This window comes from Macaca thibetana, chromosome 5, assembly GCF_024542745.1.
Source record: "Macaca thibetana thibetana isolate TM-01 chromosome 5, ASM2454274v1, whole genome shotgun sequence".
NCBI classification, from domain to species: Eukaryota; Metazoa; Chordata; class Mammalia; order Primates; family Cercopithecidae; genus Macaca; species Macaca thibetana.
In genome coordinates this window covers 144,306,396-144,332,079 of record NC_065582.1, presented here as the reverse complement: position 1 = coordinate 144,332,079, position 25,684 = coordinate 144,306,396, and the positions used below count along the sequence as shown (strand labels likewise).

The following is a 25,684-nucleotide window of genomic DNA, read 5'->3' as shown; positions in this document are numbered from 1 at the left end:
GGTCTTGATCTCCTGACCTTGTGATCTGCCCGCCTTGGCCTCCCAAAGTCATGTTGACTCTTAAAAGGGCAAAAAGGAGAAGTGGGTATGGTGGTAGTGGGAGTCTCCATCTCTGAGGGGTCTAGAAGCAGGGTCAACCTGTGTTGCATGGGTGACAGGTAATCATTTGGTGCCCCTTCCAAGGAAAGCACCTATTCTTTAGGTGCTTCTCCAGTATTGATTTAGCTGGGTTAGACAAGATCAGCAAAGAATGTCCTCTAGAGCACTATCTATTTCTGAGGGAAGAGGATACATTACATATTGCTAGTTAGAGCTGAAGTCCTGTTTGCAGACCTGAGTTATTTAGCACCTGATTTCTGACTTTTTTTTGCTGATATGTCAGCACCCTTTAAAGATTGGCACCCCAGGCATTGTGCAGCTGCCTGGCACTTTGTGCAGCTCTGACTAGAAGCTGGAGGCAGGCAGTGTCCCTTGGCTGCCTCTGGCATGGGGGGAAAGGAATGGGTGTTTCCTACTTCCCTCTCTCATCAACTGTTAACTGATATGAAGAGTGACATTCTCCAAACCAAAGGAATGCTCAGACCAAGCATTATTTAAATGCTGACAAAAGTATTCAAAATACTCATTTAAAATGTTATTCATGTCATTATTATATGTATTATTTAAATATTATTCATGAATAATTATTTGTTCAATAATTAGAGAGTCCATGTTGTAAACAGATGAACTAAAGAAACTTGTCAAGTTCTGCCCTCATGGAGTTTACTTCTTGAAGGGGAAGCCAGACAAAATCAAACAGACATGGGCTAGACTCTCAGGCAGTGATGGCTGCTAGTGAGAGGTGACAAGGGGTGACAATGTGCTAGCAGCCCTCCCTCTCGGCGCCTCCTCAGCCTCGGCGTCCACTCTGGCAGCGCTTGAGGAGCCCTTCAGCCCGCCACGACACCGTGGGAGCCCCTCTCTGGGCTGGCTGAGGCTGGAGCCGCCTCCCTCTGCTTGCTGGGAGGTGTGGAGGGAGAGGTGCCGGCAAGAACCGGGGCTGGGAGCGGGGCTCCCGGGCCAGTGCTAGTTCAGGCAGGCGCGGGTGCGGGCTCGCGGGCCGCACACTGAGCGGCCCGCCGGCGCCGCCCAGGGCAGTGAGGGGCTTAGCACCTGAGCCAGCAGCTGCAGAGGTTGCCCCAGGTTCCCCAGCAGTGCCGGCCTGCTGGGGCCACACTCAAATTCTCACCGGCCCTTAGCTGCCTCCCGGCGGGGCAGGACTGGGGACCTGCAGCCCGCCATGTCTGAGCTCCTCCCCCTGCAGTGGGCTCCCGCACGGCCTGAGCCTCCCAAAGGGGCACTGCCCCCTGCTCCCTGGCTCCCCGTCCCATGGACAGCTCAAGGGCTGAGGAGTGCAGGCCCGGCTAGGAACTGGTAGGCAGCTACTGGTAGGCAGCTCCTGGCAGGCAGCTCTGCCTGCAACCCCTGTGCAGGATCCATTGGGTAAAGCCAGTTGGGCTCCTGAACTGGATGGGGACTTGGAGAACTTTTATATCTAGCCAGAGGATTGTATGTGCACCAATCAGCACTCTGTATCTAGCTAACCTAGTGGGGACTTGGAGAACTTTTCTGTCTAGCATTCTGTGTCTACCTCAAGGATTGTAAATGCACCAATCAGTACTCTGTGTCTAGCTCAGGGTTTGTAAATACACCAATCAGCACTCTGTGTCTAGCCCAGGGTTTGTGAATACACCAATTGGTACTTTGTATCTAGCTAACCTAGTGAAGACTTGGAGGACTAGCACTGTGTGCCTCTGTGTCTAGCTCAAGGATTGTAAATGCACCAATCAGCACTCTGTGTCTAGCTCAGGGTTTGTAAATACACCAATCAGTACTCTATGTCTGGCTCAAGGTTTGTAAATACACCAATTGGTACTCTGTATCTAGCTAACTCCCTATCTAGCTAACCTGCACTCTGTGACTCTGTGTCTAGCTCAAGGATTGTAAACGCACCAATCAGCACTATGTCAAAATGGACCAATCAGCTCTCTGTAAAGTGGACCAATCAGCTCTCTGTAAAATGGACCAATCAGCAGGATGTGGGAGGGGCCAGATAAGGGAATAAAAGCAGGCTGCCAGCACCAGCCAGTGGCAACCTCCTGGCTCCATTTCCACCTTGTGGAAGGTTTGTTCTTTCACTCTTTGCGATAAATCTTGCTGCTGCTTGCTGTTTGGGTCCATGTTGCCTTTATGAGCTGTAACTCTCATAAGGAAGGTCTGCAGCTTCACTCTTGAAACCAACCAGACCACAAACCCACCAGGAGGAACAAACAACTGCAGACACGCTGCTTTTAAGAGCTGTAACACTTACCACGAAAGTCTGTAGCTTCACTCCTGACAGCGAGACCATAAACCCACCAGAAGGAAGAAGCTCCAGACACATCTGAAAGTCTGAAGGAACACATTCCAGACACACCATTTATAAGAACTGTTATACTCACCGCCAGGGTCCGCAGCTTTATTCTTGAAGTCAGTGAGACCAAGAACCCACCAATTCTGGACACACAAGGAAGAAAAAGTAGCGGCAAGAGGACTGAGTGGACTGGGGTGGGGACAGAGGAGGGAAGCTGTGGGGATAGTGCGAGTTTGGTGTGATCAAGAAAGCCAGTGTGGGCTGGGCGTGGTGGCTCGTGTCTGTAATTCTGCACTTTGGGAGGCCGAGGCAGGAGGATCTTGAGGTCAAGAGATAGAGACCATCCTGGCCAACATGGCGAAACCCCATCTCTACTAAACATACAAAAATTAGCTGGGCGTTGTGGCGTGTGCCTGTAATCCCGGTTATTCGGGAGGCTGAGGCAGAAGAATTGCTTGAACCGAGGAGGTAGAGGTTGCAGTAAGCCAAAATCGTGCCACTGCACTCCAGTCTGGGACAGAGTGAGACTCCATCTCAAAAAAAAAAAAAAAAGGTAGTGCAACTAATAAGGAACAGATAAGGTATAAGGTGATCAGAGGTGATGCTGGACACGAGGCGGGGGCCCGGTTATGCGGGGGCCTGATTGTGTTATTCAAGGCAGGACAGGAAGATGGTGATGGATTTTTTTTTTTTTCCCTTGAGAAGAGGGTGAGGAGTCTTGGGGGATCGTCGGGGGTGTGAGATGTCTCCTTATGTTGCCCAGCTGGTCTCTAACTCATGGGTTCAAGCGATCCTCCCACCTCAGCCTCCTGAGTAACTGGGATTACAGACGGAAGCCACTGCACTGGGCTCTTAGTGACAAGGATTTTGAATCAGGAAGAGATATGGTTGAATTTTCATTGTCAACACCCGTTATGGAGCCATGCTGAAGACAGACCCTAAGACGGGAGCAAGACAGACTGGGAGGCTGGTTAGGAGCTGCTGCAGAAAGATGATGGAGGCTTGACCAGGCAGCAATGTAAGGGGTGAAAAATGGTCAGATTTGGAATGTAATTTGGAAAGTGGAGTTGACGGATTGGTTGTGGGGTGGGGGAGAGAGAAAGCAAAGAAAACTTCTGCTTTTTCCCCTTCAGGGGTAGGCACAGGCGGCAGTAAAATGCCACAACAAAAGAAAATATCAAATTTGCCTTGTTAGATATCTAAGTAAGCTGTCTCATTGAATAAATGAGTCAACGGAGAGTTCCATGCTGAAGGTCTAATTGGGGTTTACCGACATATACATGTTATTTAAATCCATGGAAATAAACAATCATTTGGAGCTGCACTGTCCAACACAATGTAGCTACCAGTAGCTACATTTCTTATGAAAATGTACCATCTGAGATGTACTGGAAGTGTAAAATAGATCCTGGCTTACAAAGACTTAGCATAAAAAATGTAACATATCAGCTGGGCACAGTGACTTACACCTGTAATCCCAGCACTTTGGGAGGCCAAGGCAAGAGGATCACTACATCAAGAGTTCGAGACCAGCATGGCCATTATGGTGAACCCTGTCTCTAGTAAAGATACAAAAAATTAACCGGGCGTGGTGGTGTGTGCCTGTAATCCCAGCTACTTGGGAGGCTGAGGCAGGAGAATTGCTTGAAGCCAGCAGGCACAGGTTATGGTGAGCCGACAGAGTGCCATTGCACTCCAGCCTGGGCGACAGGGCGACACTCTGTCTCAAAAAACAAACAGTAAAATAGCTCAATAGTTTTTAATATTGATTAACATGTTGAGAAAGTACTTTTGATATACTTGGTTAATAAATATATTATTAAAATTAGGTCAGACGCGATGGCTCACACCTATAATCCCAGCACTTTGGGAGGCCAAGTTGGGTGGATCACTTGAGGTCAGGAGTTTGAAACCAGCCTGGGCAATATGGTGAAACCCTGTCTCTACAGAAAATACAAAAATTACCTGCGCACGGTGGCACGTGCCTATAGTCCCAGCTACTAGGGAAGCTGAGGCAGGAGGATTGCTTGAGCCTGGGAAACAGAGGTTGCAGTCAGTCAAGATCATGCCATTGCACTACAGCCTGAGCGATGGGAGTAAAATCTTGTCTCAAATAGTAATAAATTAAATTAATCTCACCTGTTTCTTTTTATTTTTATTTTTTAAATGCGGCTAGTAGAAAGCTAAAAATTACATATGTGGCTCACATTACATTTCTATCGGATAGGGCTTAACTTTAGACAAAGGTAAAAAAAGAAATTTTTAAATATAGTAAAAAAAAAAAAAAATTTTGAGGATTCAACGCATGGGGCATTCCATGATGTAGCAGTTGTGAAGAGAGGGCCCTTGGTGTAAAAAGGACTAAAAAGGAAGTAGCCTCAGAGGAAGAACACCCAGGAGGATGATGTGTTCTGGAAACGAAGTGAAAAAAAAGGGAGCAAGCATTTTAGAGACTGCTGTGAGGTGATGTACAATGTGGACTGGAAACTGACCGTTGGATTTATCAACGTGGAAGTTGTTGGTGTCCTTGTTGGTTTCAGTGTGTATGTATGTGGGAGGGCAGGGTGGGAATAGGAATGGCGTGAAAAACTCATCAGAGTTGACTTTTATAAAGAGGGAATGTAGGTAGGGATTAGAGCATCGGTTACAGAAATTTGGCCCTGCAGAGCAGCAGAATAATGGAGTTGCCAAGGAATAGGGGTTCAAGGGAAATATTGTTTGTCTAAGGGAAATATATATTTTAAAGTAGCTACCTACTAACTTTTTATTCTCTATTAAGATTTTGACCTAAATAAATCATCTCGCAAATATCTATTAGCTCACAGGCATCTTCTAATTTTATTTTATCAGAAATAAGAAATGCTAAGAATTTTAAAGGAGTACCCGTATTTGGTTTGGCCCACAAAATCATTGTGAACAAAGATGTCTAGGATTACAAAAATCTGTTTTTAGGGTTACTAACAATACTAACACAATGGATTATATGCAGTTCCCTAAAACATAGAACTGTGACATTATCTGTGTTGCAAGGGCAAGTGTGTGAAATTCCTGAACTTTGGAATAGAACATAAATGCCAGACTCTTTGTATTACATTTTGGTTGATCATCATATCTTATTATTCTTACCAGTACTTAGTGTAGCTCATGGCACATAAAAAGTGCTTAATGTAATTGAATGAATGAATGAAGATAATCTCCGCATCTGAAATACCGAATAGCCTAGCAGTACCCAAGAATTCACCAACAGATGGCACCATGCTGTTTCCCATAAGAGCTTATATAGAAACAACGTTAATATGACGTTCAATTCCAATTCCAAGTGCTGGTTAGGGCAACAGGGTGAGACTCTGTCTCAAAAAACAAACAAACAGTAAAATATCTCATTAATAGTTTTTAATATTAACATGTTGAAAAGATAGTCCTTTTGATATACTTGATTAATAAATATATTATTAAAATTAGGCCAGACGCGATGGCTCACGCCTATAACCCCAGCACTTTGGGAGGCCAAGTTGGGTGGATCACTTGAGGATCCATCCAACTTGAGAAATGGAATCCTCAAGAATATATTTTACTACTTTAAATTTTATAGCTAAATTATTAAAGCATGTTCATATGTGTTTATTTTTCTTATAAATAGCTAAATTATCTAAATTAGGCCCTTTTTTTAGGTCAAAGCTTGAAAAGAAAGTGAAATTGATTTGTAGATCAGAGAAAAAAAATACCCACAGGTTATTATTATTAAAATATTTGTGAATACTAAGAAGTCTAGTTGCACAATCCATTCTCCCTGAGAGATTAAACTCCTTCAACGGCAGTAAAAACAAGGGTGTTTTGCATACATCAGAGCACGGGCATGATGCTTTAGAGAGCCAATGTTGCATTCTGCAGATCCAGTGTAGACTGGAGGTGACGAGGACCAATCCAAACACTCGGTGTGCTAGACAAACCCATATGGTTTTCACATACTGTGTGGAAAACTTTCCCTGGAGGGTCACTTGTAAACAGAGCTCCCACTGTGACCCTCATTACTTTTTCTGTAGAGGTAATTATGACTTTCATAATTTTCTATGCCCATTATTTAACCTGCAGGTTTGAGAAGTGGATGGATGTGTTTTAAGACAACAGTGTGGTGAAAAGGCCACAGCTTGGCAGCTCCTGTAGCATGGAGAGTCACACACAGGATAAACAGGGCAACAGCAGCGTCATGAGCAACCTTACAGTATTAATCATTTACTTAACCATTTGAGAAGAGTGCCTGCTGCCACTTTATCAATCAATCGATCAATCAATCATCTTTTTTTTTTTTTTTTTTTTTTTTTTTTGAGATGCAGTCTCACTCTATTGCCCAGTCTGGAGTGCAATGGCGTGATCTCAGCTCACTGCAACATCCACCTGTCGGGTTCAAACAATTATCCCGCCTCAGCCTGCCGAGTAGTTGGGACTACTGGCACACACCACCATGCCCGGCTAATTTTTTGTATTTTTAGTAGAGACGGGGTTTCACCATGCTTGCCAGACTGGTTTCAAACTCCGGACCTTGTGATCCACCCACCTCAGCCTCCCAAAGTGTTGGGATTACAGGCGTGAGCCACAGCTCCCGGCCTTATCTACCCATCCATCCATCCATCCATCCATCCATCCATCCATCCTCATCACGAAGTCTCTATCTCAGATGCATATACAACCTGCAGATAAATGCAACTCGCCAAAGCTAAGAAAGTAGGTGCTTTTGAATTGGCTGGGCTCTGCCACAATGGAGCAAGACAGGAGATACCCAGAGTTCCCGACCCCTCTTTGCTCTCTTCCTTTGTGAGCCTGGTGACTGGGATTGCAGGAAGAGTCAAGTGGGGCTAATCTAGGCCACCCTGGAGGGTTAGTAAGGTCTACTTAGGTACTGGTATTGTGTCCAGAATTTGTTCCTTCTAGTGGGTTCTTGGTCTCGCTGACTTCAAGAATGAAGCCACTGACCTTCGCCGTGAGTGTTTTTAGTTCTTAAAGATGGTGTGTCTAGAGTTCATTCCTTCAGATGTTCAGATCTGTCTGAAGTTTCTTCTTTCTAGTGGGTTGTGGTCTCGCTGACTTAAGGAGTGAAGCCGCAGACCTTAGCAGTGAGTGTCACAGCTCTTAAAGTTGGCGCGTCTGGAGTTGTTTGTTCCTCCTGGTGGATTCATTGGCTGACTTCAGGAATGAAGCTGCAGACCCTCGCTGTGAGTATTACAAGCTCATAAAGGTAGTGCGGACCGAAGATTAAGCAGCAGCAATATCTATTTTGAAGAGTGAAAGAACAAAGCTTCCAGAGCCTTGAAGGGGACCCACCTGCATTACTGCTGCAGGCCCTGGTGGACAGCTTTTATCCCCTTATTTTGCCCCACCCACGTCCTGTTGATTGGTCCATTTTACAGAGCACTGATTGGTCCATTTTACAGAGTGCTGATTGGTCCATTTTTACAGAGTGCTGATTGGTGCGTTTACAAACCTTTAGCTAGACACAGAGCACTTATTGGTGTGTTTATAATCCTTTAGCTAGACAGAAAAGTTCTCCAAGTCCCCACCTGACCTAGAAGCCCAGCCTGCTTCACCTCTCAGTATGTCTGATATAGCACATACCTTGCCAAAAGGGTTATCAGTGAATTTCTTGAGAATAACACCACTCTGAACTTTCAAATGTATGCCCACAAATGACTAAATGCTTAAATGATGCCTTAGATATTCTCTCCATGATCTCTTCTACCTGAGTACACTCCTTAATTGCCTTTGTGGGTTTTTCCCATCTTTCTTTTATTGTGGGCCCACCCCAGGGATTAGTCACCAGTCTATTCTAATTCACCCATTGACTCAGTTACTACCTGGAGGATGAAGATTCTAGACTTCTTTCCTGAGCTACCACCTCCTCCCTCTGGCACCTGAACATCTATTCCTAAATGTTTTATTAGTATCTCAAATGCAGTATATGTGAGCGAAAAGCACCTCATCATTCACTTCCCACACCTACTGCTTTTTTGAATTGACTTTTCTTGTGTACACACTATATTTGACAGGTTTCCAGTATCATTTTTGTACTTTAAAAAAGAACATAGGTAAGTTAAGATGCATAATTATAAAACAGATACTCATGAAGACTCCCCTCAACTTAGGAATGAGCACATTAACCAATATGGTTGCATCTGTGTAGAGATTCACTCCTTCAACCTTTTGACTCCTTCTCATAGCATATTAGTTTCCTATTGCCTCTGTAACAAATTCCCACAAATTTAATGGCTTAAAACAGCAGAAAATTATTATCTTACAGTACTGGAAAGCAGAAGTGTAAAGTGGGTCAGCAGGGCTGCATTCCTTCTGGTGGCTCTGGAGTTTACATGTTGGGAAGAAGTCATTTCCTTGCCTTTTCTAGCTTTCCAGGCTGAAGCATTCCTTGGCTCATTGCCCCTTCCACCATCTTCAAATCCAGCAGCACATCTTCAAATCCCTCTTTCTCTATCTCTGACCTCTGCTTCTGAAACAAGTTCAATTTTCCCATAGAACTGATGTTTATGGTTTCTTTTGAATAAACATAGAAATTGACCCTCCCAGTCTTAAAACTTGAGAAAGTTACATTTTTCTTACCCTAGTTGCTTTCTCAGGAAACCAAGCATCAGGCCTCCCAGATAACATCAGGGAGCTGAAATTGACCAAATCACTGCATCTGGACAATGAAATGCCAGAGCCCCCACCTGTGATGGTTGCCTGACCAACCACCTGTTTCCTGTAGAAAACTTCTCTTCCTTACCTCTCCTAATTCCTGTTTTCCCACACATGCTTACATTTCTTCCCTGCTATATAAACCTCTAATTTTAGTCAGGGAGATAGATTTCAGACTCTTATCTCCCTTCTCTTTGGGATGGATTTGGATTTGGATGTATCAGGAGATGAATTTCACACTGATCTCCCATCTCCTTGGCTGCAGCACCCGATTAAAGCGTTTTTCCCAGCAATATTCATTGTCTCAGTTATTGACTTTTTGTGTGGTCAGCAGCAGGACCCAGACCGAACCCCCGGCATTTCAGTAACACTTCCATGACCATCTATGCTCTCTGACTCTAACCACCCTGCCTCCTTCTTAGATTACAATGAGTTCATCCATGTAGTCCAGGATAATCCTCTCATCTCAAGATCCTTAACTTAATCACATCTTCTATGTCCATTTGCCATATAAGGTAACATAGTCACAAGTTCTGGGGATTTGGACATGGACATCTTTGGAGAGTCATTATTCTCTTACTACACGTAGTAATTGCCACTATCCTGAATGGTGTTACAGTTTCCTTAAGATCACATTGCCAAATAGGGATGTATCTTAGCATTTTATTATTATGTTTTGTTTGTTTTAGAACATCATAAAAATGATAAAACACAATATATAATCTATTTGCTTACTTAATATTTTTACTCTAAGATTCACTCACATTACATGTAGTTCATATATTTGTATTACTGTTTAAAACATGCTGTTAATGTACCTAAAATTATTCACCCATTCTGTAGTTGATATAAGTAGTACATTAGGAATATTCTTGTCTCCTGGAGAAGGCATGTGCATGGATTTCTCTAGTTTATATCTAGGAGTGGAATTTCTGGGTTATAAGGTATACTAAAGGATAAAATAGTGGCAAATTACTTTTTCAGTTATTGGCACTCCTAACACAGTATATAAATGTTACAGTTTCTCCATATTTTTGCCAACAAGCAATAGAGTAAGTCATTACATTTTAAAATTTGAACATTTCTATTACTTATGGGAGTATCTTTTCACATGTTTTCAGCCAACTGTGATTCCTCTTGGGTAGGTGCTTATTCATGTAGTTTGCCTATTTTCCCACTTTTAGGCCTTCTTTATATATTTGTTAGATAAATCCTTCATTGGTTAGTTGTACTGTGAATAAAGAGTCAGATTGTGACTTGTCTTTTTTTTTTTAACTTTTTTAATAGCGTCTGAAACAACACAAAGAATCAGATTATCAAATCAGACTCACACGAGTCAGAGTCTTACCCAGTATTAAGCTTTACTAATACAGGATACAGGTTTTTGAGATGAAGCATGGGAGGTCTGGAACCATCAGTGTCACTCTTCAGATCCTCAACTGCCCCACCAGATGCTCTCTGTGCTAATTAATATATGAGGTCTCTAAGCAATGTGTGAGATTCACCTCTCTCATATAGAAGGAGGCTATTTGTAAAATAAAATGTACCAATGATGTACCACAAATCTATAAATCTCAAATTTTGTTTAACATGATTAGTTCTAGATAGCCAGCTACATCCTGCTAAAAGCACCCCATAGATAAGGAGAGTTCTATTCACAAATTCCATTTTGTTTGCCAAAATGTTGGTCAGTAGCATGTTTATGAGAGTAGACATGGTCCCTGGTCCCTGCTCTGCATTCCCCAACTGGAGATAATGGATTGCAGCCCTGCTGCTTAACGCTTTATTTGCCAATGTCTTTAATATGTGTGATGTAAAGGAATAATCCAATAATTTTTTTCTCTATTGGTAACCAGTTATCTCAGTAACATTCATGGAATTTTATGAAATCATTTTTGTAGAGACTGTAATCTATATCATACCCAATATTTGAAATAGATAATATTTGGGGACTTGCTTTATGAATTAATATGTGATCAAGATTTGAAATATTTCATTTGTGTTAGGGAAGATTGTGTATTCTTTCTAAAAGTTATTATTAATTTACTTTTTAATTGACAAATACAAATTGTATATATTTATGGTATACAATGTATTTTGAGATATGTAGACATTGTAGAATGGCAAGCTAATTAGCATATGCATTACCTCACGTACTTTTTTTGTGGTGAAGATACTTAAAATCTATTTTCTTAGCAATTTTCACATATACAATACATTGTTATTAACTATAGTCACCGTGTTGTACAATGGGTCTCTTGAAGACTGTATTCTTTAGCTGTTAGAGGCAGGGTTCTATAACTGTCTAATAAATCAAGCTGATCAATCCTGTATTTTTCAAATTTTTACTTCACAAATCTTCACAAAGATTTATTGTGTTCTTAACTTATGAATAATTGAGATAGATGCATTGAAATATCTCAGTATGCTTACTATTTTGGAATATTTCTCTGTGATTCTATTGATTTTTCTCTCTGTATGTGAAGGTTTCATTATTGAGTACATACAAGTTTAAAATTATTCTTTATCTGGGGTGAATTTCTTATAATGTGGTGATCCTTTCAATCCCGAATAATGCCTTTTGTCTCTGAGTTTACTTTTCTGCTATCAATATAACTATATCAGCTTACCAGCTTTGTAAAATTTTTAAAATTTGTCTCATCTTTTTTTTTCCTTTTACATTCAATATTTCTGAGTCCTTGTGTTTTAAGTGTGTCTCTTATAAAGGAGCCTATATATATTTTCTTTCTGTTTTTCTTCTGGTCAGAAAATCTTCATTTTGTTTAATCAATTTACATTTATTGTGATTACTGACATATATAGTGCAGTGGTGTGATCTTAGCTAACTGCAACCTCCATCTTCAGGGATCAACTGATTCTCTTACCTCAGCCTCCCAGAGTAGCTGGCACCACAGGTGTGTGACATCATACCTGGCTAATTTTTGTATTTTTTGTAGAGATGGGGTTTTGCCATGTTGCTGAGGCTGGTCTTTAACTCCTGGCCTCCAGCAATCTGCCTGCTTCAGCCTCCCCAAAATGCTGGGATTACAGGCCTGAGCCACTGTGCCTGGCCTTGAACTTGTTTTTATCATTATTTTTTCTGCTTTTCTTTTAAAAATTGATTGAATTTTGTTTTATTACAGTTTTCTATTTCATTTATTTCCCACCTACTGGATTGAAAGCATAGACACAATTTCTATGTTTTAGATAGTGTATTTGAAATATTATTATTCATATTTAACAAGCATAAAGAAGTAGTGGCAAAATTCATGTCTTAGCCCATCTCCTGAACAATGAGATTAGTTTAGGACATTTTGACTTCAAGCACCCAATTTTCTTTTTCTTAGGATGTCTTGATTCTTCCTTATTCTTGGAGTATAGTTTTGCTGGCTATATAACTTTAGTTTGACAGTCATTTTCTCTAGACATCTTTGAGATTTTACTTTGCTGTCTTTTGGCTTCTATTATTGCTGTTGAGAAGTTGACTATAAGTCTAATTGTCCTTTCTTTGTAGGTTTTCTGTATTTTCTCTCTGCTTGCTTTTAAGCCCTCTTTTTGTTTTTTGTTCTGCAGCACCATTACTATATGTGTCAATATTGATTTTTTTTTTTTTTTTTTTTTTTTTTTTTGAGATGGAGTCTCGCTCTGTTACGCAGACTGGAGTGCAGTGGCGTAATCTCGGCTCACTGCAACTTCCGCCTCCTGGGTTTAAGCTATATTCTCCTGCCTCAGCCTCCTGAGTAGCTTGGATTACAGGCGCCCACCACCACGCCCAGCTAATTTTTGTATTTTTAGTAGAGACGGGGTTTCACCATGTTGGTCAGGCTGGTCTTGAACTCCTGACCTCGAGTGATCCACCCGCCTTGTCCTCCCAAAGTGCTGGGATTACAGGCGTGAGCCACCGTGCATGGCCGATTTTTGTTTATTTATTTTGCTTAGCATGTGTTTTAGTTTTTTGTACATGTGAACTTATATCTTCCATTATCTTTCTGGAAAATTCTCACCCTTTATATCTTTATTGCCTCTCATTATTTCTAGTTTTTCTTTCTGGAACTCAAAATAGGTATATGTAACATCTCTCATTCTATCTTTAATGTCTCTTAAACTTTTGTTCATATTATCATCTCTTTATTTCTCTGTACTATATTCTAAAAAATGTTTTAAAATCCATCTTTCTGGCCAGGCACGGTGGCTCACATCTGTAATCTTAGCACTTTGGGAGGCTGAAGTGGGCAGATTGCTTGAGCCCAGCAGTTTGAGACCAGCCTGGGCAACATGGCGAAACCCCATCTGTACAAAAAATACAAACATTAGTCAGGTGTGGTGGTGCATGCTTGTAGTCCCAGCTACTCGGGCGGCTGAGGAGGGAGGATCACTTGAGCCTAGTAGGTTGAAGCTGCAATGAGCCCATGTTCACACCACTGCACTCCAACCTAGGCTACAGAGCGAGATTGTCTCAAAAAAAGAAAAAAAGAAAAATCCATCTTTTGGTTTATTATTATCTCCTCACCTGTGTCTACTCTACTATTGAATACATGTATTATGTTTTATATTTTGACAATTATAATTTCCACTTTAAAAAAGTTATTTGGTTATTTAATTTCACTTAATTTTAATACACTTTTCTCTTCATGCATGCTCATTTATTTATTTTTTTTCTTTGAGATGGAGTTTCACTCTTGTTGCCCAGTCTGGAATGCAGTGGCACAATCTTGGTTCACTGCAACCTCCGCCTCCCGGGTTCAAGCAATTCTCATGCCTCAGCCTCCCTATGAGCTGGGATTACAGGCATGCACCACCATGCCCGGCTAATTTTGTATTTTTAGTACAGACGGGGTTTCTACATGTTGGTCAGGCTGGTCTCGAACTCCTAACCTCAGGTGATATGCCCGTCTCAGCCTCCCAAAGTGCTGGGATTACAGGCATGAGCCACCGCGCCCAGCCACATGCTCATTTTTTTATTCCGTCTTTCTTTTTTTAAAGTTATCATACACAATGTTTTAATACCACCCTGTATCAGATAATTCCAACTTCTGAAGTCTTTGGAATTTTAAATCTCTATTTTACATGTCTGATGTCTCTCATTTATGGTATTTCCCCCGCAATGTGTTTGTTTGTCTTTGATTGTGAGTTCTTATTTGTTTGAAGACATTATTTCTGACAAGACATGCATTTGCTTCTTCTAGTTACTAGGGTATCTGAAGTCCCTGTGACGAATTCGAATCCTTCCAGTTTCCCTGGCCTGTTGTGAGAGTTTCACGTTCAGCTTCAAAACCCTGCAGCTAGCCCAAGACTTGAATTCACCAAGACAGTAATCAGGGTGAAGTTTGCATGTGGTTATTGTCAAAGTTTTCTTTTCTTGCTTTTGAGAATAGTCCTTCATCCTGAGATCCCAGTAATGCATGAAGCATTTTGTTTTCATGTCTGATCTGCTTGTTTGTAGTGGAGGACATAGCGGAGTATTTGACACACTATATAGGACATGGACTTGCACTTTCTTTTTCAGGAAGTGCCACTCAATCTGGATCTTATTCTAGAAATACTTGCAAACATTTCTACCTCACCTTTTCCAGGTCTGGCCTAAGCAATTTCTCATGGATCACTCAGAATCTTCCACCTAGACTCTGCTTTTTTGACTCTGTGCCTTCTAATGTATTCTCTACAATGTCACTAGACTTAGGGACTAGACTGACCTTTTAAAAAATAAACCTCATCATGCTATTTCCCTGATAAACATCATTCCATGGCTTCCCATCACATTCTAAATAAAGATAAAATTTCTTAGCATGGTCCCCAGGTTATCATCTTTCTCTAGCCTTCCATTAAAACTGGCCGAATTGTCCCATAAAACTGATTTCAATCATCCAGTAAAACTGATGTTTATGGTTTCTTTCAATAAACATAGAAATTGACTCACCTAGTATTAAAACCTAAGAAAGTTACATTTGCTTTATCTGAATTCCTTTCTCAGGAAACCAATCGTCAGGTCTCCCAGATCATCACAAGGAACTGAAACTCACCAGATCACTGCATCTGGACAACGAGATGCCAGACCCCTCACCCTTCATGATTGCCTATCCAACCACCTGCTTCTTGTTGACCAACTCGTCTTCCTTACTCCTCCCTAATTCCTGTTTTCCCACACATGATTACATTTCTTCCCTGCTATATAAGCTCCTGAATTTAGCTGGAGAAAGAGATGGATTTGAGACTGATCTCCCATCTCCTCAGTTGCAGCACCCAATTAAAGCCTTCTTCCCTGGCAATACTCATTGTCTCAGGGATAGGCTTTGTGTGGCGAGTGACAGGGCCTAGACAGAAACCCTGCCATTTTGGTAACATCATGTGTCTCTTACACCCCATTGACCCAGCATTATCAACCTCATGGCCTTTCCAGAATGTTCTCTGCCCTCTTTCAGGGCAAAATGACTTCTCATTATCTGTAAGTTATCAGATCCCTTTGTTTAAAAATCTGTTTATTCTTCCTCCTAAGTAATGACTCTGCTTTGAAGGCCAATTCTTTTTCAACTCACAACATTTGTGAAAGCTGAGTATTACACAAGAGGGAATGAAAGAAGAAATCCCCAAAGCCAATTTTAATATACTCTATAACCAATCTATTACTGAAAAAAATTCTAATTGCAGGAAGAACTATCCAAGGATGAAAACTTAATTAAATTGTGATCCTGGAAGTCTGAGCTTTTTAATTAAAAAAAATGAAACTGTGGAATAACACTTTCTCCAACACTCACACATTTTAGACTGTCAGCCAGGGTAAGGTGTGTGTAACGTTCAGTGTGAAGGGGCTATTTGAGATGCCTAATTCTTTTGCTTACTGCAAATCTGTCAAGTAAGTTAAAAACTGTGGGCTCCTGGGCTCCCCAAAGTAGAAGGTAATCAATATATTAAACCTAAAACTCAATTAGATTTAATAAGGATGTTTGATCAATTAAATAAAAACAAAATCTATCAATTTGAATTTTTGTATCACATAAATAAAACAACCAATTTCTTAGATATTTCCCACTGTTGTCATTGTGCAGTGGTCTCAGAGTGAACAGACAACTCAGGGGATGGATTTTGACTCTGGAGTCATGAGAACAAGAGCACAGAATCAGTAGATTTGGCTTTATGACCTTGGGCTAGTTACTTATATTCTAAGTCTTCTCATAGGGTTGATGGTAACAATTAAACAAGGTAACACATAGCAAACACCTACCACAGTATCTAACACAAAGCAGGAACTTAAAAATGATTTAGAGGGCTGGAGGGGTGGCTCACACCTGTAATCCCAGCACTTTGGGAGGCTGAGGAGGGGGGATCACTTGAGGTCCGCAGTTGAAGACCAGCCTAGCCAAATGGTGAAAACTCCTATTAAAAACAAAGAAAAAAATTAACTGGATGAGGTGGCGGGCGCCTGTAACCCCAGCTACTCAGGGGGCTGAGGCAGGATAATCACTTGAACCTGGGAGGCAGAGTTTGCAGCAAGCAGAGATTGTGCCACTGCACTCCAGCCTGGGCGACAGAGGGAGACTCTGTCTCAAATAATTAAAAGAAACAAAAAAGATTTAGAAAACTTCCACGCCAAAGAGTGTAATACAAAATTAACTGCAATTTTGTGACCTCTATTTGGAGGGAAATAATTTTTTTTTAAACCGTAGAAACAACTTGGCTGGATGCAAATTTAAAAAGCGATCACAAGGTTACCGTTAATGAATCAAAAACACCAATGTTCACTAATTATCACCGTTTTATATGAAGTTCTTCTAAAAACAGTGTTTCTTGTATGAATAAGTTATTTTTATTTCTTATAATGAAACCTCTGAGGTCTAGCCATACCATCAAAATGTTAAAATATTTTCATTCAGTTAAATTATGTAATGTGAAAATGAATGATGGCTAGGAGGCTGATGCCCAGTGTAATTCTGGTGAGAAATTATGTTACACACATTGGTTTATTTAGTTAGAATTTTCTTTGGGTAATAAAATCAGTGTTATATAAAAATTAGTTGTAACTAACCTCATATAGACTGCCATAAATGACTCTTGCAAGTTCAACATCCTGAGCGACTGTGACAAATCCTACGGAAGGCAATTTTACAGTAAACCAGGGCTACCCAAGACCTGGTGGAAATGAGTTGTGGATGACTGAAGGCTCCAGATAGCTGATATAAAATAGCAAAACTATTTTATATACTTTATTTGGATTGGAATATTTTCTAACTGTATCATACATTTTTTTTTTTCTTTTCTTTTTTTGAGATGGAGTCTCACCTTGTCGCCAGGCTGGAGTGCAATGGCACGATCTCAGTTCACTGCAACCTCCACCTCCCAGGTTCAAGCGATTCTCCTGCCTTAGGCGCCCGAGTAGCTGGGATTACAGGCGCGCACCACCACGCCCGGCTAATTTTTGCATCCTCAGTAGAGACAGGAGTTTCATCACGTTGGCCAGATTGGTCTCGAACTCCTGACCTTGTGATCTGCCTGCGTCGGCCTCCCAAAGTGCTGAGATTGCAGGTGTGAACCACTGCACCTGGCCTCTTTTCTTTTCTCTCTCTTTTCCCTTCCCTTCCCTTCCCTTCCCTTCCCTTCCCTTCCCTTCCCTTCCCTTCCCTTCCCTTCCCTTCCTTTCCTTTCCTTTCCTTTCCCTTCCCTTCCCTCTCCTCCCCTCCCTTCCTTTCTTTTCCCTTCTTTCTTTCTCTTTCCTTCCCCCTTCCCTTTCGTTCCCTTCCCTTCCTTTCCCTTATTTCTTTCTTTCTCTTTCCTTACCCCTTCCCTTCCCTTCTCTCTTCCCTTCCCTTCCCTTCCCTCTTCCCTTCCCTTCCCTCTTCCCTTCCTTTCCCTTCCGCTCCCTTACCTCTTCCCTTCCCTCTTCCCTCCTTCTTCCCCTCCCCTCCCCTCCCCTCCCCTCCCCTCCCCTTCCCTTTCCTTCTTTCTTTTTCTTTTTTGAGACAGGGTCTGGCTCTATCATCTAGGCTGGAGTGCAGTGACAGAATCATAGCTCACTGCAGCTTCAACCTTACTCCCTCAGCCTCCCAAGTAGCTGGGACTACAGGCACACATCACCACATCCAACTGGTTTTTTTTTTTTAATTTTTATTTTTGTAGAGACAGGGTCCCGTTATATGGCCTAGGCTGGTCTTGAACTCCTGGGCTCAAGCAATTCTCTTGCCTCAACCTCCCAAAATGCTGGGATTACAGGCATAAGCCACTGCACCCAACCTATTTTTTTTTTTTAATTCTTAGACTGATCATATATGGATTATAATGCAAATTTTTCTGGATGACTCATGATGTATCCTTTTTTGGCCTGGATGCTAAGGAATCAGACCTTGATCTTGGTAATTGAATTATTCCCTCCATGTCACTCATGGGTTCACTTTTCTTCTTATGGATTTGCCAAAAGCACAAGACATTAATTCCAGTGACTTGTTGCAGGGTATTGTTTTGGCAGCAATACTACCCAGGCCCGCAAAGATGGTGGCTAGAGCAGGTCCACCGCACACCAACTTCTCCTCTTATTCAGACTCCTATTCAGAGTCTGTAATCTGGTCTCTGTGTTCATACAGTGTCCAACCAGAAAAAGAACTCAGGGGACTGGGGAGGGCACATAAAGAACCATGGTCCTTGTCTTCACCAATTTCTTCCGGTCAGTTGACAAAGATGGTGGCTAGAGCAGGTCCATCACACACCAACTTCTCCTCTTATTCAGACTCTTATTCAGAGTCTGTAATCTGGTCTCTGTGTTCATACAGTGTCCAACCAGAAAAAGAACTCAGGGGACTGGGGAGGGCACATAAAGAACCATGGTCCTTGTCTTCACCAATTTCTTCCGGTCAGTTGAATGCATTTTGCAAATCTGGAAGGATCTCACTCAAAATGCCCAGGTCACATATTCATTGTTTAACTCAGATGTATGATGCCATTTCTCCTCTAAGTGCTAGCAAGCTGGGTGTGGTGGCGGAGTTAGTATGTTAGAACTGGCCTTGGTTGCTGCCATTGCTACATTAACTTGCATCATAAATGAGCAAGAAGGACAGATAAATGAAAATACCTAAAGTTTTAAAAGGGATCTAGGACAGGAGTCTGAAAACTGTGGCTTCTGGGCCAAACCCAGCCTGCTACCTGTTTCACATTGCCCACAAGTTGTGAATGATTTTTACCTTTTTAAGTGGTTGAAAAAAGCTTAAAATAAGAATAACATTTTGTGGCTGGGTGTGGTGGCTCACGCCTGTAATCCCAGCAATTTGAGAGGCTGAGGCGAGTGGATCACTTCAGGTCAGGAGTTCAAGACCAGCCTGGCCAATGTGGTGAAACTCTGTATCTACTAAAAATATAAAAAGTCAGCTGGGCATGGTGGCGGGCACCTGTAGTCCCAGCTACCTAGGAGGCTAAGGCAGGAGAACTGCTTGAGCCCGGGAGGTGGAGGTTGCAGTGAGCCGAGCTTGCAGTGAGCTGAGCTTGCACCACTGCACTCTAGCCTGGGTGACAAAGCAAGACTATATCTCAAAAAAAAAAAAAAAAAAAATTGTGACAAGTGAAAATTACATGAAATTCAAGTTTCAGTATCCATAAATAAAGTTTTATTGGAACACAGCCATGTCCATTCACTTATGTATCATCCATGGCTGCTTTCATACCATAACCTCAGAGCTGAGTGATTGTGACAGAGACCGTATGGCGGGCAAGGCCTAAAATATTTGCTCTTCGGCTTTTTACAGAAAACGTTTGCTGACTACTGGTCTAGAAGAATAAATTTTCTTTGTTTTCTGCTTAGAAATTCCTTTTTTGGACTGAGAAGTAGGGCTATTTCTATGCTTATACAGGCTCATCCACTCTTATAAATAATAGTGAACAACTGTCTTCACATCTCATGGTAGAAATACTAAGTATATTTGTGCATGTGTGTGTTTATGTATACAGGCACTAAGTATTTACAATACCTAAGTGTATTTCAATCTGACCATCACATGTGATGATAATTATTAACATAAATTATTCTTGTGAAAGGATAATGTTTATTAAATTATGTCAAAAATGTTAACAATACAATTTTCATAACCTTCCCCCTATTCAATCAAGGGCATCCACTTGCCTCCAGATGTTTAGAATTTGTTAAAACAGGAAAGAAAGAGGAAGAAAAGGTCAATGCTCACGTTTTGGCTACCAATTTGGAATTTCTTTTTTAAGTTCATAGGGAGACAATGGTCTTGAGACTGTTGAAGATTTTCTCAATTCCTTAAGCTCTCCTTTATGTATTAAGAGCTATGCCTGTTTGACTTTGGTTTATTAAAAGTCATAGGTAGCATGCCTGTAATCCCAGCACTTTGGGAGGTTGAGGTGGGCAGATCACTTGAGGTCAGGAGTTTGAGACCAGCTTGGCCAACATGGTGAAAACCTGTCTCTATTAAAAATACAAAATTAGCCAGGTGTGGTGGCATGCATCTGTAGTCCCAGCTACTCGGGAGGCTGGGGCAGAAGAATCACTTGAACCAGGGAAGCAGAGGTTGCAGTGAGCTGAGATCGTGCCACTGCTCTCCAGCCTGAGCTATGGAGACTCCATGTCCAAAAAAAAAAAAAAAAAAAAGTCATAAGAGCTCCGTAAGAACTCAGTAAATGATGTCAGGGAAGTTCCTGATCCATGGGAAGAAAAGGGAAAGTCTGTCCCTGCTGGCCCCAGTGGATTGTGTGGTAAAAGAAGGGGTACAAAGTTAAGAAGCAATTGGTGAGACAAGTGTATTCTGGTTACTTCTTTCCAAGTCCATGTGAGACGGGAGGGTAGCAGAAACTTCATAGTAAGGTCACAAACAGGGTAGAGTTTGCCTCTTTCTCTATTTGGGCTCTTGAGGGAGTCAGCCATGATGTGTGGTCCTGCTTGCTGCGAAGTGGGGAAACCAGTTAAAATGGCAGTGAGAGGTGGCCAAGCGGATAAAGAGATTGAGCTAGCACTTTGGAACCTGTCTAGGTTTATGTGGATTGTGGAGGGATTTAAAGGGTTCCTGAAGCTGTATGGGGAAGCATGGAAGATAGCTGATGTGCTGGGTGGTGGCTTTGCCCTGGTGTATTAAGTACATTTTCATGCTGCTGATAAAGACATGCCTGAGAATGGGAAGAAAAATAGGTTTAATGGACTCACAGTTCCATGTGGCTGGGGAGGCCTCACAACCATGGCAGAAGGTGAAAGGCATGTCTCACTTGGCAGCAGACAAGAGTAAAGAGCTTGTGCAGGGGAACTCCCCTTTATAAAACCATCAGATCTCTCGAGACTTATTCACTATCATGAGAATAGCATGGGAAAGACCCACCCCCATGATTCAATTACCTCCCCCCCGGTCCCCACTACAACACATGCAAATTGTGGGAGTTACAATTCAAGATGGGATTTGGGTGGGGACACAGCCAAACCATATCACATGGTGAGGGTGATTTACCCTGTGGTCAATGACCAGGGGTCAACTGCTCATTACAAGCTAGACAGGGGTGCAGGGAGGATAGCGATATCCACAGCACCCATGAAAGCCAGAGTAGGGGCAGGCTGGGAAGGGAGGGTCATGGGCCCTTTCCGGACCTAGAAATAAACCAAGTGCTTGCCAGCCACAGACTTCTTCAGTGGATTCCTCCCAGAAACCGGGTCAGACTAGCGCTCCTGCACGGGCAACAGTGAGATCCAGAGAACAGCGAGGGCGGTCAGACTCCCTTGCCTTCTCAGGGTGAGGTAAGCTACTTCTCTCCCCTACCTCTTACACTCAGGAGTGAAGACCAGGGAGCAAAACAGTCCTCATAAAGAGATGAGCTTCAGACTAACTGGATAAATAATCCAGAGAAGCACTCTTAAACTGGAAGAGTCTGATAAACTTTTTTTTTTTTTTTTTTGAGACGGAGTCTCGCTCTATTACCAGGCTGGAGTGCAGTGGTGCAATCTCAGCTCACTGCACTCTGCCTCCAGAGTTCAAGCGATTCTCCTACTTCTGTCTCCCGAGTAGCTGGGACTACAGGTGTGCACCACCTCGCCCAGCTGATTTTTGTATTTTTAGTAGAGACAGCGTTTCACCATGTTGGCCAGGATGGTCTCAATCGCTTGATATTGTGATATATCCTCCTTGGCCTCCCAAAGTGCTGGGATTACAGGCGTGAGCCACTGTGCCCAGCCTGATAGACTTTTAATTAACTACTTTAATTCCAAGCATGTGTCCCATCCATCTCTCGTATACTTGAATGCCTAGCAAGAAGGGACAAAATATCAGTAGTAGAAAAATTTTTTTTTCTAAAGAACCTATCAATAGTAATATGCTAGATTTTTTGACGCTTCTACTCTGTTCAAATTTGTCATGCAGTTTTGTTCTAAGCAGTGACTTTCAAATGTTTTGATCATGTCCCTCAGTAAAAAATATATTTTATATCACTACCAAGAACAAATGTTCATACACATATGCCTGAAATAAAACATCATGAAATGAAATCTACCTTTAATTTGTTTGTGATGTGCTTTCTATTTTCTAGTCTTCTAGGTTTGAAAAAATGCCTTTTATGTCCCAATAAATTGATTTCATGACCCATCTGATGTGTTGTGACCTACAGCCTGAAACACACTGCCCCAAAGGCCAAATGAAGTGGATGGAACATCTGTCCCTTCGTGATACAGTTCGGGATGCTGTGCTTTCACATCCTTCTGTTTTCATAGCGTCACTGTCCCAAGAACTACAGGCAGCAACCATTTATTAAAGCTCTCTCCATGATATTTATCTTAGCAGTCAAGATGCCTTCAGTTATATGTGACCAAAACCCAATTCAAGGCCAGTCGCAATGGCTCACACCTGTAATTCCAGCACTTTGCGAAGCTAAGGTGGGAGGATTGCTTGACCCCAGGAGTTTGAGAGCAGCCTGGGCAACATAGTGAGATCATGTCTCTACAAAAAATTTAAAAATTAGCTAGATGTGGTGGCATGTGCCTGTGGTTTCAACTGCTTCGGAGGCTGAGATGGGAGGATCACTTGAGCCTGGGAGGTAGAAGCTGCAGTTAGCCGTGATGGCAAAATTGCACTCTAGCTTGGGTGACCCTGTCTCAAAAAACCAACAAACAAGCAAAAAAAGCCCCCAAAACCCCAATCCAGACTGAATTAAGCTGAAAGTCAGTGTATTGTCTCATGTCATAGGGATGAGCAGCACAGTGCTACCTGCAAGTGCAACCGGGTCCAACATTTTAGGTTTCTCTCTTTTGCTTCTCTTGCCTCTGAGTTGGCCTTATTCTCACTTAGGCCTAGTCTACAAGGCAGGGAGCATGTCTTTGACTCCCCCAAGCACACAGTTCACAATGTAGAAGGAGGAGAAGCCCCACTCAACCCCACTGTCCACATAACACATCTTGTAGACAGATGGGCCCAGAGAGATAAGGAATTCTGATTGCTTCAGCAAGATCTCAGGCCCAACCCTTGGCCAGGAGTGAAGCACTGATTGACAGTCCCTCTAAGCCAACACAGAATGGGAGAAAGTGGGGTACTTTACAAGAATAAGGCAGAGAAATTATGCTCAGACCAGGAGAAAAATCAGGCAAGATAGATTGGAAAGATAGGTCCTGTATGGGGGATATAAATAATTCTCTTATCAATAAAGTAACCTAAATTTAGAACCAGACAGTAGGCCAAGCACGGTGGCTCACACCTGTAATCTCAGGACTTTGGAAGGCCAAGGCAGGCAGATCATTTGAACTCAGGAGTTTGAGACCAGCCTGGGAAATGTGGTAAAACCCTGTAGCCACCAAAAATGTAAAAAATTAGCTGGGCTTGGGGTTGCATGCCTGTAGTCGCAGCTACTTGGTAGGCTGAGGTGGGAGGATTGCTTGAGCCTGGGAGGTTGAGGTTGCAGTGAGCCAAGATGGCACCATTGCACTCCAGCCTGGGTGACGGAGACCCTTTTTAGGATGAGGGGAGGGGTGTAGCATATAAACTAGAGTTACTCAATCTTGGCAGGGTGCAGTGGCTCACTCCTGTAATCCCAGCACTTTGGGAGGCTGAGGTAGGTAGATCACCTGAGGTCGGGAGTTCGAGACCAGCCTGACCAACATGAAGAAAACCTGTCTCTACTAAAAAATACAAAAATTAGCTGGGCATGGTGGTGCATGCCTGTAATCCCAGCTACTTGGGAGGCTGAGGCAGGAGAATCGCTTGAACCTGGGAGGCAGAGGTTGCGGTGAGCTGAGATCACACCATTGCACTCCAGCCGGGGTGACAGAGCAAAGCTCTGTCTAAAAAAAAAAAAAAGAGTTACTGAATCTCAGTCTTTGACATGCTGAACTGGAATAGTATTGCAGATAGCTACAACTATGGTTGCTACTTCAATTCCAATTCAAGTAGAGAAACCAAGAAAGATGTTAAGAACAAGTTTTCTTTCTGTCTTTGATGACAAAATGTACCTTAAAGAAGTACAAAATGAGGGTGATTACAGAATGAGTGGTTGAACAAAATCAGAAGGTGGACATACAAAGCAGAAATAATCCTCAAAGTACAATTCTGATGATAGGATGAAGGGCATGCCAGGTGGTAGGCGTTTTGAATCATCATTTGCGAAGATAGCACTATTGACCCATTTGCTGTGGGAGGGCATCACGTTGACTTCATTTGCCATACTGCATATCTGATTGTATCTATTACATCCAACTTTTCTGGCTGATGTCCTTGAATAACTCACAGCAGGTGTTTGCAAGCCAGAGTCAAGTGCGCATTCTGTACTCCCGATACAGAGGAAACCTAGTGACCCACAGGAACGAAATCAAGACTTTTGTCTTACTGGCCCTTTAAGTTACCAACAGAGCTAAGCAGACCCAGACTACTTGAGAAGGAGAAAAATTAAAATAAAAGATACCTTTGGCAAGCAATTACATAACAGCTTTCAAAAAAAAAAAAAGCTGCAAAATTGTAAATCATTTCCACATGATTTACAAACTTTAAAGGTGACTTAAAAATTCTCAAAACATTCTGTTATGGCTGGTAAAGGTGAAAAGGGAAGTAAGAAGACAGAAACAAGACAAGAACCCTCTGTGTTTTCTTTCTTCTCCATAAAATATTTCCCCCACCAAAAAGCACACATGGCCGCTGAGCAGCAACTTACCATTTTTCCAGGGTCAGTTCACTTTTCGTGCTGCTCTAAACCCTGCTGAAAGCCAGCTCCTCGGGGAGCCCCAGGAATGGGGGCTGGCCTCTCTTCAGTCTGCAAGCACTCAGAAGGAAATGCCCCTTGCTGAGAAAGGGGTGGTGTTAGGGGAGAATCCATCTACTGTCAAGGAAGTTTCAATTAAATATGGATGCCAATTAATTTAATTTATATTTCTGCATGAAAAATGTCATTCTATTATACATGCACTGGAAGGATGCCAGGAGCCCATGTTAATAAATTACATCTCTACTGACATAATATGGAATCACAGACTAATCAGATACTTATTAAATGCCCACCTGTGCTTGGGGCTACACCTTGTAGAAATCCAGCTGAAATAAGGTCTGTCCAGTAAGTCCTTTCCTTACACTGTGGTCATCTGATACCCACTCTTATCCTCCTCTTCTCCTAGCTTTGGACATGTCTCAGGAGAACAACTGTAAAAATGAATAATCAACATTC

At 42.2% G+C, this 25,684-nt stretch overlaps 1 long non-coding RNA gene across 1 annotated transcript in view; it reads right to left on the bottom strand.

The window, feature by feature from the left end:
• LOC126955202 (uncharacterized) overlaps positions 1 to 25,271 on the bottom strand; it is a 94,860-nt gene extending 69,589 nt beyond the window's left edge. The window contains exon 1 of the long non-coding RNA XR_007725836.1: positions 25,178 to 25,271. This is a non-coding gene — a long non-coding RNA (uncharacterized LOC126955202). The remainder of the gene's footprint in view (positions 1 to 25,177) is intronic.
• Between the last annotated feature and the right edge of the window lie 413 nt (positions 25,272 to 25,684).